At 40.9% G+C, this 17,896-nt stretch overlaps 1 protein-coding gene across 1 annotated transcript in view; it reads left to right on the top strand.

Annotated features, from left to right (window-relative positions):
- Nucleotides 1-17,896, top strand: part of rbfox1 (RNA binding fox-1 homolog 1) — a 139,628-nt gene that overhangs the window by 12,650 nt on the left and 109,082 nt on the right. The window contains exon 2 of the mRNA XM_028412597.1: nucleotides 15,305-15,354. The gene's annotated coding sequence lies outside the window, so the exon portion shown is untranslated. The remainder of the gene's footprint in view (nucleotides 1-15,304; nucleotides 15,355-17,896) is intronic.

The following is a 17,896-nucleotide window of genomic DNA, read 5'->3' on the forward strand; positions in this document are numbered from 1 at the left end:
TTTTTGCTCCCCCCCCCCATCCCCATGTCAAATCTTTCCATTTGTTCTCCTTACAAGGACGTTTTCATGATGGCATGTGACTTTGGCTTTGAGGGATAATTGCTCACCATTTTGGCCTCCTCCAAGGCTTATCTGCAGCAGCAACCTTTCATCTCAGGAAAATTTATCGGTTAACAGCACAATGAATAATCCAATGTTAATATGTACCAAGGACGTTTGACGCTCACTTCGCTGTAGTTTTCAAAGTAATTGACCTTTGTGTTTAGTGCACTAATTTGAAGGTCAGTTCCTGTGTTGTGTGTGGTACCTTCTCCTGGAATAAAACACAAAGAATATATCGTCACAAGAAAGTTTGTTGTTGTGAGATCTTCTCCTGGCAAACAGGAGGACGATATTAGATGAAGATGATGTTCACTCTCCCTGCTGTTTACATCAATCCTTAATGTTTTCTTGTGGTATGCATCTATTTTAATACAAGTGGACGGGCTGGAAGTGTGCTGGATTTGTAGTTACTCCACCTCACCTTATGAGTTTTGGGCAGAAACTAATAAAAATGTGTGTTGACCACCTTTTGTCTCAGCCATACATCCAGGCTTTTCCCAGTTCTGGTAATTGATTTAGCCTAACCTCCAGCATAAATCCTCTAATCTCATCCTGACTTTGTTTTCTCATGATATTTTTGCTCATCAGTGTGCGGTACCATCTGTTATCAAAGGGCCACTTCTTCAGGTCATCCTTCCATTATTGGATGGTTAAGTATGGGATGTGTTGGGGGAATGATTATATTGTTCCATATTAAGCGATGAGCTTTATTTAAATAATTTATTTTCTCTAAATCTGTAAGAAGGATTAAGGGATCTGCAGTGTCTGTTTATTGAAACAGGAAAAGAAAAGTGTCTGAAGAGACACAGAATATGAAGGTTATGAGAAATAATATTGCACTGACCTCGTTATGCTGGTGTGAGACCTAAAAAGTTTGCTAATTGGCACATTTGTTGTGAACAAAACAATGACAAAAACAGGACAAAACACTCTAATGGCGGTCTGATTCAGTAACACATGTAGCTGAGAGAGAGCAGGGAATAAAAAAACAACAACACAGTAATGTGTATTCTGTCTTCCACACATTCCATCTAAATAGTGAGGTGTGTGTGTGTGTGTGTGTGTGTGTGTGTGTCAGCCTTCCACAGCAGACACTCAGCAATGTGTGGGCTGCCTAATTAGTGTGTGTGTCAACCCCCCCAGAGAACGTTGTTTTCCTCATTTGTGGTGACAAATAGGCAGCCTGTGGAGAAAGGGCGATGCGCTGCGTCGCAGTTGACCCTTGACATCTCATTTGGGCCTGATAGATGGGCGCAGTCGCAGGGCGCTGTTTCCCCATCTGAAGAAATGACCAGGTAGCAAACACACTCTTTCTCCAACAAACTCCTTCGCCGAAGTGCCGCTGCCTGGGTATGTGGCTGGAGGAAAAGCCGGGTTGCTGTTTTTCTATGTCAGTATTCTCACGTTCATGATGAATTGTGGTGTCGTACAGAAAAGAAGGGTCTGTCTGAAGCTGATCTGATGGACCAGAAGGGTCACTTTTTGTGTTTTTATTGGGAAGTAAAACAAAACAGGAAGATGTTAGAGAGATGACATTTAAAATACAGGATAAACAATAACACCCCCTGAATGTAATTCCAAGAGAAGGAAGTTAAAAGATAAGTTTTTGAGAATGATGATGCAGACTTTTATTTCACCCAACCGTAACCCATTAATCACCATGCCCAGCTCGATCCACAGATTGCCCAGTGAACATAACTGCTATTTGTGCAAACCTTGACCTGATACTATTTGCTACTCTTATTTTTGCTTCTTAACCTGCATTTTATACACTAATATACTGTGTAACTGTCAGTCATTTTTGAGGAAAGGTTTATAGGTCTGCTACCACTGAAATTCTGCCTGTTAGTGTTGTAATGCTCCTTCACCAGCGTGGGCAGACAAAATCTGCAGGACCAAATTAGAAAGAACCCATTGGTCACAGTGCAATAAAACCTGTCACCGTAATAAAAATAAAGTAATGGTTATAGTAGAAAAAGATCTCATCTGTGAAAGATTGTCTACAGTAATGATCATTAATGTTTTTCCACCTAAATCGTCTAAATCACATTTTTCATCACGATCGTCCAGTTTTCTGTGCTGTCTGTAAACGATACCCTAGAGACTGTCTAATTACAGGCAGCTCCACCAGTGGTCTGTACTGATGCCACTGTGGTATTTATACTCCAAAGCATTAAACTGTTTGTTGGCGACATCAAAAAGTCTCTCACAGTCTTACCTGAGACAATAATAGAGTGAAGAGATGAGACGAAGCATTTGATATTCAAATCAGGCTGGAACAAGAGGGAGAACGAGCGCCAAAGTCAGAGTGAGAGACTTCAAAAGGCAGAAAAATGGAGGGAAGAGAATTAGAGGCCAGCTCGTACGTGTCATGTGCACAGATATAAATACATAGTCAGTGAAAGCAGACTGCGTATGGTCAAGGGAAAAGAGTTGCTTTTTAAAGCAGTGAAAGTATTCCACTGCACAATGATCATTATTATGCTGTATATCGGTACTACTTACATACATGTTACATATAGAGGAGGGATTTAGAGGAGGGTTGTATAATTTTGACCTGGAATAGCCCATTTCTCTACTCCTCTGGCTTATGATATGAGGTTGATTTTTTAGTCCTTGAAAACAGTGACAATGGTGACTGCGTGAGGGGAGTGGTTTTTCTCGTTTGTATGTTTTATGATGATCTTTTCCTGACCCTTTATCCTGTATTTAATACCTAACCAGTCGCTTCTTTGTGCCATATTCAGCCACGATTGAATCTTAACCATTTGGTGAAAACAAAACAGCTCACAGTGTCAGGGAACTTGAACCTCAGACCTCCTAAGAGAATGTGGACTGCGTTGCATGTCCCTCCACTGTGCCCCACCCATCCCCTTACTTAGTCGCTTGTGGCTTTATCAGTTCAATGTTCTGATGATGCATATTTTCCGTTAGTAGTAGAGGCGTAACCATGTGTCGTATCTGGCGGGTCATGATCAAGTGTTTCTTTGTGAGGATGCGGCTCTTTTTCTGCTTCTTACAGTTGTGTTTTGGTAGCTATCTATTTAAAATCTCTGTTTGTACTCTTGTTGTTTTGAGTATGAATATGGAGGAATGTGACTACCGCTCCTTCCCAGGGTTCATCTGGGATGTTCTCTACTATTAAATATGCATTAAAATGAGATGGCTCCCTCGTTTCTGTATGTTATCCTCTTTCCCTCCCATCATAGTCCCCCGTCTCTCCAGTCTCATCATTATTCTCCCACCACCCTTCCCTCAAGCTTCAGATGTAAGCCACCTATTCTCTGGCCTATCTAATCCAAACTTAATCAGAGGCACACATACAGTGCTACTGAGAGATGGGGAGACGGGGAGGGGCTAGGAGATGAAGAGTGTAGGAAGAATGGATTAGAGAGAGGGAGAGAGAGTGATTGAAAGGGAGATGGGTCAAGTAAAAAATACAGGAGGAATTAAAACCATGGGAAGAGATGGAGTTTGAGTGACAGATAAACAAGCGGGGAATGGAGAGGAGGGGACACAGATGGTTCTCTCTGCCAGCAGATTCCTGGTGTTCCCTTTTCAAATGGCTGCTGACTGTTAGCTTAAAAATAAGTCAGAGCTGTAGGCCTGCCTGTTCATTCCTTACACGTAAATTAAAGAATATTGTGATTGCAAATGACTGAAAGTCAAGGGATTCCTAGTAGACAAATAGAGAGGGTGTTTTTTTTTTTTACTAAATGTGATTATTGTTGCTGCAGCCTCAAGGTAAGTGCAGGTGTTTGCTTCAACTCAGATTCTTTCACAACAAGGCAAACTTCTCCCATCTACACCAAATTCATTATATTACTCTCCCATGGCCACAGGGGGGCACTAACTATGTAAACACCGGTCATTTTACTCTTCTTAAAAGCCATTATATATCGTTATACTATCAGACTACAGCCTCTCACCTTACAGGTACATTCAAAATTGGCAATGTGACTGATCTGTGGACACAGTGGGGTGTTTTGAACTGTAATAGATGATGTCAGATCCAGTTCTCCATCACCTATATCCACACATTTTAAGCACCTCTAAGTGGTGTCATTGATGGGATCTGGTGCTCAGTGAGATAACCTTAAATCTTTGAAATCACACCTCTTAGAGTAAAGATAACATCTGCTATTGCTCACAGAGATAAAAGAGAAGAAAAAAAAATCCGATCTGCTGCTTTAATATAGAGGAAAATGGTATCTGGCATAAGTCACAATTCCTCTCAGTCTGTGATGCTGATGGATTATTAAGGAACTCATCAAGGATGGGTACTTGTATTTTGCACAGCGCAGTGAAAGATTTCACTGTAAAATCCCCTTGGCATTTTCACCTTGGCCAAATGATTAACGATTCTGGCATCATGTCAGGGGAGATAAAAACCCTTGGTTGGAAAATGGCAAGCAATTAAAACTATATTAGCCATTCAAGACCAAAAATAATTACTTCTGCTCCTGCAACACTGTGTTTTAGAAAATAGCTGCAGGCTGCAATCATAAGCTGCATGTACTTACACATGTGTATAAACACACCCTGTGGGCTACAGGGACGTGTGCACACACAGGCCCAGTATGCAGTCAGACAGAGGACCTGCATCAAACCAGCAGGAAACTGTCTGCTGGACTGATCAGTTCAAACAAAGGTTTCCTTTTTGGTCGAGCCTGTGTTTCTTTTTCACATTCTGCCCTTCAGGTTCTCATTCAGCTCTACAATGAGACTCTACCTGCATTTTAATGGAATGAGGTCAAAGCAGACCCTTCCTGTAATTATACAAGCTGTTCATGCATGAAAAGTTAGCAAGCCACCGAAAGGATTTTATTGTGTTATTGTATCAATATTACATTTGCATCTGAAGTTCTTAATTAATGAAGACCAGGCTTTGATGACTGAATTAAACTTTGCATAGAAATACAGTGAAGCAGTGATAAATGGGGGGATTGGTGCAATGGGTGTCAGGCTCTGACCTTTTTATCTAGTCCTATATTTAGACCTAGGTTAAAAAAGACCACAAATGAGCCAGTATAACACTCCTGTATGCAGTCCAAGGACAGAGTAGTAGTCTTAATCAATGGGAATTGTTTGTATTTTATAGTGTTTTTAGGGATAGGATCTAAATATGATTTTTTTTCAGTCTTCTTTTGTGGCTATAGGCAGTAAAAGTAAAATATTACACATTATGATAGCCTTCAAAAACAGGTTCACAGCTGAATTTGGTCTTTTTAATGTCTTCAACAAGCTCAAAAGATAAATTACAAAAGGACACAAAATATTACAGGAAGCCATCTGGAAAGCTTGCTGTGCTTGCTGTAATTAAAATTAAAGATTTGTGCATGTCAGTGACCAGGACAGTGGGGGGGAAACAAACCAGTAATAACATGCAACATGCTCAGCATCCCTTCTTCACAGCTGCGCTTTATATGCAGGAGCGTCAATCAACAGCGGTCAGTGAAAACTCCTCAGTGAAATATGTGCATTTATGTCCATATACAAGTCACATTGTTCCATTCTGATTGTTTTTGTGAATCAGATGCATCTGTCTTGATGCTTCACGATCACAATAACAAGTGTCTTGCATTGAACTCACATCTGACTTGCATATGTGATGTGCACATGCACACCGAGGGTTAACATTTCAACAACAAGAGAAAACATAATGTTTGTAAGAACGTACTTGTGCAGCTAATTCTTACCACGCTGCTCTGTGTTCAAATGCTCAGTTTTTTTTAGGATCCATGTGTTTTCAGAGTTATTGCTGGATTAAAAAAAGGAGGAAATAACATGTGGTCATGCAGCCAATGGAGCAGCCACAGAAACTACACAAAATGCTGAAAGCGATGACGTGGCTCTGGTTCCAAGATGGCGTCCTAGCATTAAGATTGTAGTCGTTTCAGTGGAGCAGGTGTCACTGCGATGCATGAGGGGCACAGATGTTGCACCCTAGCTTTTTTTCGTTTGTGCTTTTTCCCCCTGTGGCCAATTTATGTGTTAGCATCCATCTTTTCATGTAGAAACTTTGTAAGGTGTGTGATCAGTGTCGTTGGGTGTACAGACCACACGACTGAATCTAAATATACTGGATGTGTTACATAGCGTCTATGTTCCTGTCCTTTTCACCTTGTCTGTCCGTTCTGGAATGTAGACCAACATTTCAGAGATGGAAACCTCACTAATAAGCCTAAAGTACAAACTGTAACAACCCTCTCTAATCATGGTTTATGCCCAAAACCTTTCAACACCTCTGCCATTTCCTGTCCTATATTCTCAGAGTTAGGATAAACAGAAGTCGGTGTTTTATGGTGTGATAGACAGCTGTTAAAACTAAATCAGCCACAGCCAGTCAGTGTTTTGATGTATCCGGATAGATCTGTATAAATGGGACAAGGCTGTAGGCGGCATGTTTTGTGATTTTGTTGAATAAAAGAAGGAATTTTAGAGGAACTGCTGCTTGAGGACCCTACATTACACTGACATTTATTGTGTCTACCCCGTGTAGACGTAGAAGTAAAAGATTGAGAAGAAGTCAGAGAGGGAGCCGGTGTGTTTGTGATAAAGAGACAGTGTTTGCTCTGGCTGGCCCGGAGGCGATCATCTGCTCTTCAGCAGGATTTACTGCTCAGAGATGAGAGCCTGCCCTGCACTGTGCACACTTGTGTACCTCCTGTTGCGCACGCTCACACACACGTAAACACATAACTCGTCACTCCAGGCAGTGTGCGCTGTGGAAGTTTTGCGAGACTGTTGTCAACATAAAGTGGCTGCTGCTGATTTATAACAGGAAGAGATGATGGTTGTATTATGTAAAATGTGAAACAGAGACTTTTTGTTGTGTAAGAACCAGAAATAGTTTCTGCTTCAACATTAAAAAAAAACCGACATGGGAAGGCAGAGATGGAGGAAAAGAAGGTGGAGGGTAGATCAGAGATGATCTTCCTCTGCATTTATCTGTTACTCTGCTCATACTTTGCTCTTGAGTGGAGGTGTGTGGGTTTAGAACAAGCTGCTCTACCTGGGAAAGAAATCCATATAATGTTCTAAAGCTGAGCTGATTTAATGTATAGATGTGGCCGGAATATTTACATGGATACCTTTGCTGGACATGGTCTTTCCTGTCGTATTGGTTTGCTTCAGGTCACCATAAATGCGTGTTAGATGGAGTTGAGGTCAAGGCACTGTTGTTTAAAATATTATTTAATTCTGTTGCATTAATATCCATCTATGTAACTTGTACATTATCTATGCTGAGAGGTCCCAGCTGGCTGTTCGAAACCAGGACCTTCTGCTTGGGCCTCTTGTGTCGGCACAGCTGGCTGGTTGACCTTCTGCTTCGTGAAGTGCAAACCGCTTCACCACTGTGCATTGTGATTTGGCTTAATGCACTGCAGTATATTTTTAGCGTTGTTTAAAACAGGTTTCATTTCATTGGTGAGGTTCAATTTAAATAAATAAATAAATAAATAAAAAGACCTAAAACCACTCCTGCTGCATTTTAGAGCGGTCTGAGCTCAAAAAACTACAAAAATCAGGCTAAACAAACACAGGGATGAGACTGAGGCAGATATCCAGGAACAAAAAGAAACAAAAAGTAGGCACGAGAGACACAGACTGGGAACACTAACAACTAAAAACCTATCAATACCCCAAGGACTAATTAACAAACTTTAGCACAAGTGATACAGGAACCTGTGGGGAAAAAACAGAACGTAATGCAAACCTAAATTTAAGCTTAAACATGCAAACCATTGCCAAAGGTGTTCACACAATCAATAGTAGGTCATGGTGCCTGTAGCAACGTTTGAAAGTGTTTATATGCCGACGAATGATGCAGTTCTGCCTCGTACTGCTTTTGGTTTCGTTGGCTAGTGAACACATTGTTTCGTTCTTCCTTTTTTACCCAACAATACTAAATAAATACAAATATATTTAAATCATTGTGATAAAAATAGCTTCAAGACAAAACAGGTCACAAACTGTCTCTGAGAAAAAAATCATTTGATGCATACTTTTAGTTTTTAGCTGGGTCCATGGCCCATCCACAAACATGGAGGCGGGGTTTATGATATCTATGGGGAGTGTTATCATCCATCCTCATGGTTGAAGTACATGCTGTGACAGGTGGGTTATGTTATTTATGTTACCCTAACTGCCTAAAGACTTCCACAGTGTAGTTTTAAAGAAAAACCTGAAGAAATATAACTTTGATGGAGGTCAGTTTCTGCTCTAAAGATGTTTTCAGAATCTTCAGTGACCTTAAATTAGTACAGATCGTTTTCTTTGTGGTATCTGATTCTTCTTTTTAAGGCAATATTAGCTGGTACAAATCTATCTTCTGTAAGGAGCAGTTAAAGTTGAAAGTTTTCTGTTTATTTCTGGTCGGTACAAGTGTTGGGTTACCTTATCAGTTTCACAGCACAACAGAGTCTCCTTGTTTTTCTGCCGATTTCCAAAAGGAATTCCTTCTGTTGGTGTATCAGTTTCTTCTTCCTCCTTCCTCTGTCCTCCCTCAGTCTAATTTTCTTCTCGACTCGTTCTGTACCTTGTTCTGGTGTCCTTATCTCTCTTTCAGGACATGCATCTGGTGGTTTTCTAGCCAGTGGTTCGGTTTCACTCCCACATCCCTTGTTTCTGTGGCTGGATGAGGGGAACATGCTCTCCTGCCAGTAACACAGGAACACACACACAAACACACACTGACAAACAAAAGTGGGAAAGATGACAAGGCATGCAAAAAAAACCCTTCTCTTTGCACCTCCCTTGTGTGTGAATGTAAGTTAGAATATGATTGAGTTTTTTTTGTACATCAGTTTGTGTTTTCTTAATTGTTGTGCAATTCTAGCATCCTGGCTCACCTTTCTCCTGAGCTGGGATTGATAATCATATCTCACTGTGCACAAATCCCACTCTGTCAATCATGGGAGGTTGTTTTTGACACTGCTGGCTGCTGCTGTTTTTATGCCTCCATGCTGATGGCAGCCATGGTTGTGAGTGACGTGGGTAGATTCTTTTTGTGGTTAAAGATCATTGGTGCCCTGTGACTTTAAGAAAACATATTTTTATCCATAGAGAAGATTGAGGCAAGGCGTCTGGACTTGTAGAGTTTTCTAGAAGACGTTTCGCTGCTCATTCAAGCAGCTTCATCAGTTCTAACTGTTTGGTGGGGAAACATGGTTTATATGTGGTTACAGACCTATGTGGGTGGGTCTGGGTAAAACTTAAAAACTGAAAAAACAATAGCACTAAATGTTTCCATACTTACCTGTGATGTTCTGGCTGACTGGGCCCGGTGTGTCTTACTGTGAGTATGTGCAAACTTCCTGGGAATGGATGGAATCACTGCATTGTATGTGGTAGAAAGATGATGTCTGAGGCCACCACCTCTGTTAAGGGAAGGTTTTTCCAGCTTAACATAGATGGACTGCATATATCACATTGCTGTGTTTCTCCCTGGGAATCTTATCCTTCGGGTGAACCAGTCTCTGAACATCACAGGTAAGTATGGAAACATTTAGTGCTATTGTTTTTTCAGTTTTTAAGTTTTTACCCAGACCCACCCACATAGGTCTGTAACCACATATAAACCATGTTTCCCCACCAAACAGTTAGAACTGATGAAGCTGCTTGGATGAGCAGCGAAACGTCTTCTAGAAAACTCGTATGATGACCTGGATGACTGAGAATCTTCATCAACATGTTTTTATCCAGGACTTAAATTTAGTGAAAAATGTCCACCTGCTTTCAAGGACGAAGTGATCCCTCTGTGTTAGTATGCAGTATTAGAGGGCTGTATTGAGATTATTGAAGACTTTTAGATTAGCATCTAAAACAAAAATGTCTGCCAACTGTTCTCACATTAAAGTCAACAATGAATACAGGATTGGAAACTCATGATTCTCATATTTTGATTGCATCAAATGTGGTTCTGGTTGAGCCAGTACAATGCTTTTAATATGTGTGTTTGTTTGGATATCAGTGTGTTTCATGTCAGTATTGTCATTAGTAGATATCCAGCCTGTTTTGCATCACTATCATCGTGTTCGAACCTTGCTGCAGTGCTGGTAAATCACTCATGTTTCTGTCACCACATCTGTTCCGCGAGATTGGCTCCCAGCGGAGCGAATCATGATAAAACCCTCATATCAACTGTGAAATGTGATGAAGCAAACAGAAGGTAAGCAGATCAAAAGGGCTGGATATTACATAAGCCTGAGGCTCTAACAGAACATACACGGTGAACCCGTTCACACTGACGATTCAAACCAAATTCACCACACAACGGTTTGATTGTGGGCGTGTTGTAATGTGATTAGTGGTTATTGTTGTAAATTAGGTGTTAGGAAATGGGCTATAGATCCAAATACATCTTCCACAGCCTGACACCTATTAACTCACAATGAGGTCTCCCTTTCCACCAAAAACGCAAATGATTAGATATCTATCAGATAAACATTGTTGGTTTATCCTTGGCTTGAGGGCCCAGGCCAGAGAGGGAATAATTCACAGGAGAAAGTCTTTGAATATGCCGAGAAGAAAGGAGAAGTCATTAGTCTGTGTAGTGCTGCTACTTGTTCAATTAGAGTACTAATTCTGAGGCAGTCTGACTGATGAGAGTTTTTAATTATAATCATGCTGCATGACCAGTGTGATAAATGACTGAATTAACAGGCCTAAAGTTTGATAAATGTTGTTGATTGCACAGATCGGTCCAATCAAGGCCAACGCCATATCTGTCAGAACGCATCAGAGAGAGAGAGAGTGGGGGAGAGAGAGAGGACAATGAGACGAGATGTCATAGAGTTCTTTCTGACGGCATGTTTTTGTCCCTTTTGCCTTGTTGTTGTACCTCCCTGTTATTGTTTTAGTAAAGTCTAATTAATGTGCTTTTTTTTCTCACTCATTTTATGACATTTGGCGATGTTGTCATCACTTGATCTCAACAGTGGCATTAGTCAAAGCTGTCCAAAGAGTAGGTTTGTTAACACGTTTACAATGATTTATGCCAGGATGATTCAGTTTCTGTCAAGAGCAATTCCAATGGTTGTTTGCTTTCAGCAGCTCAGTTGTTTGATGGTCTCCACTGGCTGTATCCTGCAGCTGCAGCCTCAGCCTCAATCCAGTACATTTAAAAAGTGTCATTGTCCAGGACATGCACAGTTAAAGAGCAAATTTGTTAAGAAATGTTGTTATTTTGTTATAAATATGAGCAAATATACAAACTGACAAGTACATTTTTTTAGTGTAAGATGTAGAATCAAGAAAATGACAACTAGGGTTGGGCGATATTGGCAAAACAATTAATCACGATTAATTGTGGCATTTAGCCGATAACGATTAATTTGACAATTAATTGATGACTAGAATTGCACGTACATGTTTTTGACTCTAAATCACCACATTGTTCTAAAATGATACTGACAAATCATCAGTCAAGTTAACTCCTTCATTCTAACAGGTTAAGCTGGTAAGTAGTGATTAGGCACAAACCATGTTTGAAATATGTATTGATAACAGATGCACAAACTGCTTCAAAATAATAATGAAGCAAACATTTAAAGTAACGTTGTCCTTCAAATGTTCTAATCTTAAGGTCACAGAGCAGTGCATATCAACGTTAAAATTAAACAGAACAAATAAGTTCAGAAAAGTCACATCAGTGATTATTTTAAGTTAAAAAAGTGTGTCTGTGCAAATTAACCTGTGACTGGAATATGTCGCACACTAGTGCATGTTTTCACTCATACTGTAGAACAGCAGCAGAAAACACAAACAAACAAACTGGACAATTCCAGTGTATGTCTGTGCAAATCAACCTGTTACTTCCTTCCAGCGCTTAGTTTGGTCGTAAGCAGCACAATGACTAAAGGTATCATGAATTCTCGGCTGAGTGGAATTCTTTCCAATATCTGCTGGAGGAGACTTTGCTGTTGTAATGTTTTCCTATCTTGCTGTGGAGTCCATAAATAAAGATCAGGAGGCAGCTTCTCCAGTCGGAGTTCATTCTTTTAATACGAGCAAACATCCAGTTACTATGGCAACGACCAACACTCCACGCTTGACACCTAATGCATGTCACGGCACTATATACTACAGCTGTAGCCGACATTGTGGCCTTGTGGGTGATGGAGAGAGGACGTCGCACACAAAAATGCGTCATCATGACGAGGCACTAATCGCCGTAATCGATAAGTGACAAATATTAATCGGTGACAGTTTTTCTGACGATTAATTGCACACCATACGATTTTGCACAAGCCTAATGAAAACAATGCTAGATGGAAAGTAAAGTTACTTGGTGACTTACAGTGTCAGGACTATAGTGTTTAATCTAAAACAACTGCAACTGTATATATATATATATATATATATAACTATGGACAAAGCTCCTGTGACATCACCTGTAGGTTTCTGAGGTGCTGTTGGTGTCTGTGTGTTGTCGTCCTCATCCTGATGCAGCACACTTCAGTGTAGAAGATGATGCTCAAGACCACCTAGTGATAAAACATCTGCTTCCTTAGAGGTGACTCTGACTGTTCTTGGTCACCCAGATACTGAAGCTGTCCACAATGTCCACCTTAGCTCCCATGATGGTTACTGGATTTGCTAGCATCCTCATGTGCCTCCTGAAATCCACCAGCAGTTGTTTTGTCTCGGCGATGCTGAGCTTATCTCATTATTCTTACCTCAAAGTCGTCCTTTAATGGATTCCACATGGCCAGGTGCAGTACTGAGACCTTTAAGCTCCACTGGTTGAGGGGCCAAAATACACTATTGCTAATGAGATTTGAATCATTATTTTAAATACCACCATTCATCTGAACATTTCTAATATGACAGGAATTGATACATGACGCCACTTTGGCAATATACAGTACAGCAGGTTTATTACCTGCCAGGCCGGCTGAATGGTAGAGGAGATAAAAAGAAAGATAATGAGAGAGAGAGAGAGATGAGATTCATTTTATACCTCAGAAAGAGACATGTTGGCAGGGCTCCATGTCTCCAAATGGACTCATCAAACAAAGGTGGAGGGTCAATTTACTTTCCATTCAGCCTTTTCAGGAGCTATAGTTTCCCTCTAATTTAGGACCTGAAAATTCTTTTAGCCGAGGAAGAAAATAATAAAAAAAATGTTTCCAGTCTGAGTTACCTAGGGCAAAACCATTTTTTTGTATAGTGATCTTCAACCTTGGTTTAGGCGGTGAAGATGTTGGCTTAGGTTTAAAAAAAATCCGTAATGCCTTTCATGATCAACAAACCATTCTCCTCTGAGTCTTGTCCTGTGAGAGTTTACATGCACTTACGTACATCGCCATAAAATTTGACCACTAATGTCCTTTTCCTTGTGAGGACTAAACTGGGCATAGGGTTAGGGATACAATCATCAGAGTCAGGCTCTTAGATTTTTTTTTGGTCTGAAAAACAAAGCTCCAGTAACACAATTAAACTCGCCTCAGCTGGGAATTTGGAGTTTCCAGTTCAGCTGACCTGCTTTTATGTGTATCTTTGCACAGAAGAAAACACACAAACACAACCACAAAGGGAAGGGAGACAAAAAAAAATAAACCACCAGACCAAAATATCTCGGAGCTGACTGCTGCTGGATTCAAACCCATGACCTTCTTTCTGTGAAGAAAACGTACCGACCGCAGAGCCATGACACCCCTCACACACCAGCATCTCTGATCAACATAAATCGAGTTGCTGCAGTCTCTGGACTGACTCCAAGTGTTGTGTGAGTGAGATTCAGGGACAGCAGATTTCAGGGAGGGTCCGTTGGCAGATGGGCAACGCCTGACACACACTGTAAATCAACACACTCAGTCAAGCACACATGCACACACACACACACACACCACTCCTAATCAAACATGGTGCAGACATGCTGTTCTTGCCAAGCTTAACTATGTGGGTGTTTTGTGGGTGCTCAGTTGTTGTGTGTGTTTGTGTGTGCGGCAGCAGATGGTGGCGATCTGGTTACCTGTGTGTATGTAGAAGACTGAGCTGATAAGAAGCACGAGTCAAACGGTAAATGATGAAATATGAGTTCAGCAAACACTGAGGTCTCTTTCTCATTAAGATTAACATCAAGTGGTCCAGTGTGTGTGTCTGCCTGTGAGAGTCGGGGCATTCCTGTGTCTATTCCTGTCTGTAGGTAGTATGTGAACGCCACACTGTTTGTTTTTACATGCAGGGCCATCTGCTGGAAAAAAAGAACAAAATGCTTAAAAGATCAAGTCAGATAGTGACACACTATCACCACAACCATCAGTACACGTGGTGGAAGGAGAGTGTGTCTAGTGTAATGCAACAATGATGAAAACAACTAGGAGTCATTAAGCCTACCTATCAGATATTCATTTATTTTTTGTTCTTTTCTCCTGAACACAGACTCAGTCTCATTCACAGATCGGTTTTGTGGCTCCTTATTGCTGGTCCCTGGAGAGAGACTCATCTTGGAAACCACAGCAGGGTTCACTGGTTCACTATTGAACCAGACCAGGGATTCCGACTGAGAGAATGAGTCAGTCTCGCCCCCTCTCTCTCTCTCACACACACACACGCACACTATGTCCAGTATGTGTTGGAGCTCTACCTCCATCATCAGGAGTTTTAATTCCATTTTGTCTTATTTAAAACTTAGTTGTGTGTTTGCATGTAAAGAGGATTGGTTTATTGGTCTGTTCCCTCCAAACAAGGGTACAGGTTCACCGTTAGATGGAAGGATGGCAAAGGATGTAACATTGTATTGATTACTTGACACTTACATCCCTACGACACTTGTTGCGACAACTACACCATGTCACAGACAAACCAGATGTTTAAAAAACAACCCATTTAAATTGGAAATCTGATTTTAACAAACCGTATGAACATGAAAAGAGATCCAGGACCAGTGTGCTTTTAATATGCTTTTAATGAGTAAGTAGTGAGGAGTGAAAAAAAATGTGCTGGTATCAGTTCATGCACTGATAGCCCACACAGCCCTTGCTTACTAATGCAGTGAGATAACAGCTGTGCTTCCATTGTGTACCTGTTTACATGCAGCTTCTATGTTGAGTGTCAAGTGTGTTTTTCTCATTTTAATTGCGATTGATCACATTTAATTGCAGGAACATTCAGAGCCTGTTTGTTGCACTGATGTAATGATTATTATGTTAACCTCTCTCTCTCTCTCTCTCTCTCTGTGTGTCTTCCATAGCACTTCACTACAGAGAACAGCAGCTACAGAGACAACAGGAGAGCAACTTAGTAAGTGTTACTTGTTTCCTATCTCTCAGCTGTCAGTTGTATTTTTGTTAGCGGTTCCAATACCAGGGTAATAATCAGACTTTTTTTTACTTAATTATTCAGTCAAGTATTTCATATTGGTGACTGTTTGTTAAACGTCTTGGGTAATTTAAGTGTAAATATTTCTGTAAGGCTGCTTATAAGAACGCTACATACACGTTGTGGCCTGCTTCGCCATCATTGCCTTATGTTTGGTGTCAGTTCTTCTAAATTTGACTTGATGAACTTGATGTTTTTTCTTGTGACTGACTTTACCGCTTATAGTGTGGTATAAACTACTGAAAGAAAAATATAAATGAGAGACCTTTTCATTCGTATAAATGTGTATAAAATAATCTGCAGCCTATCCTCACCCTGTGAAAAGCTGTTAGCGGCCTGGCTGTGTGTTGTTTGCGGATGATTATCAGCGCTGCAGGTTTCTGCACAGGGAGCTCTCCGGGGTGCTGAAAAGGTATGCACTAACAGATAATGAACACTAGATGGAGCCAGAATGCCATGCATGCTCCAGGATAAAGACACAGGCTCTCTCATAATAGTTACTTTATATTTATGTCTGTTAAAATTCAGAGATAAATAGAGTTTATTTAGGTCATAAATGCAGTTTATTATCAGTGGTTGAGTGTAGGAAGGGACAGGAGGCAGGGCACAATGGCTCAAATGCTTGTTTTAGACTTAGGAGTTGTGGTTGATTGCCTCTAATGAATCTGGCTGACAGAGTGATTGATTCATTATCACTGCTCTAGAGGGGTTGTTCGGTGGCTGGCAATTCTAGGCGTTCCCGATAACTCAGAGCACAGGGAAGGTTAAATAAAGCAGGTAGGCAAGCAATAGAGTCTAGTCATCGGTATTTTAACGAATATTTCTTCTTCACACATAGACATAGAAAGTCTGCAGGGATTGGTGCAGATTAATTAAAATTCAAAGTTTTCAAAGTGCAAAAACAAAAAAGGACTCATGGATGTCCCATTGTGAAATCACAAATAACGGCTCCCTGCCAACATTCCCGCAGTCTGCAACTCTGCAGAGGGAAAAGCCCACAATGCATCCTGCTGTTACATAATAACAATGGCAGATATTGTGATTATTTATATAACAACACAAGCTACATAGGCAAGTATAGTTTTAAGAAAATATGTAACACTGAACATAAACCATCATATCATCAATGACACATTTGTGTTTTGGTCACATAGAAATAAGCTAAGTTAGCATAGCTCATGAGGCATGGAGTCTTTGTGTCACACTGTATTCTGCGACCATCCGGTCTCTTCTTTATTAGTGTAATTAAGCTCACTCCCAGAAGAGGGAGACAAATGTTCCACAGAGTATCTTTAAATGGCATCCTCCCAATGACAACAATACAAGTCTGTAATCATAAGTCCAGGTTTTGTGTAGTGAACGTTGCAGCCTGTGGGGGATGCTGTGAAGCTTTTAGGTGTTTTCTGTTAACATAGCAGTTAGTGAGAGAGTACACAAGGGTTCTGGAGGGACAAGTGAGGAGCTACTTTTAGAACTGCTGGTGGGCAGAAAATAGCAGTAAGCTGCTACTTTAAGAGCCACCCAGCTTACATAAATAGAAACAAGGGATGTGCGGAGAAGAAAGGAGTCTCAGCCAGTTAATCTGGCACAGTATTAAGAGTATAAAAAACTTCAAATGGGGAACCTTTTGTTCAAATGACCCATATTACAGGCAGGCCTCAGGGTGCCTGCGGGAGAAAAGGTCTCTCTCATTCTCGCTGCTTGATTATGAACGCTGCCCGGGGATATTGCTGAACTTCAGATAATTGCGGCCGACCGGAGCTTTTGGCTTTGATAGCCTAAACAAACTCACCTCGGTGCTATGTCCTCCAACACACCTCAGCTCTGCTTAGTGCTAGATAATCTAGAATACAGATTTTTTTTATTCAAGAATGCTTCTCAACTTCCTGAAGAACAGCTAAGGGAACTGGAGCACGTTACACACAAACAAACAGCTCAAATGTACACACACATCCTACCAGTGCATGTGAGCAGATCAGTGGCTAAATAGATGAAGAGGTGAGCGATGATAAATCACAGACACTTAACACAACATCCTCATCATCATTCTGGTGTGGTGTTTTGTTAGCACTTCAGAGGGTGTGCTGCAGATACAGAGTGGCCAGCAGGGGGCAGGAGGTTTTCAGTTTTCACTTCGTTGTCTGTGTGTGTGCGCGAGGCCACAACGGGACTTCATCAGTTAATTAGTTTTTCTCCCTTATTTTTACTCTTAGCCTTCCCATAGGGGATTTCTCTCTCTCTCTCTCTCTCTCTGCTTTCTCTCTCTGCTTTCTCTCACTGTGTGTGTGTGTGTGTCTCTCTCTCTCTCGCTCTCCTTCATCACTGTATCGTCTGTATCAGCAAATTATACTGCAGGGAAATCTTTTTTTCTTTTAAATAGCCTCCACTCCTCCCTTTTCTTTCTCTCTCTCCCACTGTTTGGCTCTTTTTGTACTCCACTAACTCTCTCTTTCCATCTCCCCCA

Source organism: Parambassis ranga, chromosome 8, assembly GCF_900634625.1.
Source record: "Parambassis ranga chromosome 8, fParRan2.1, whole genome shotgun sequence".
Taxonomy (NCBI): Eukaryota; Metazoa; Chordata; class Actinopteri; family Ambassidae; genus Parambassis; species Parambassis ranga.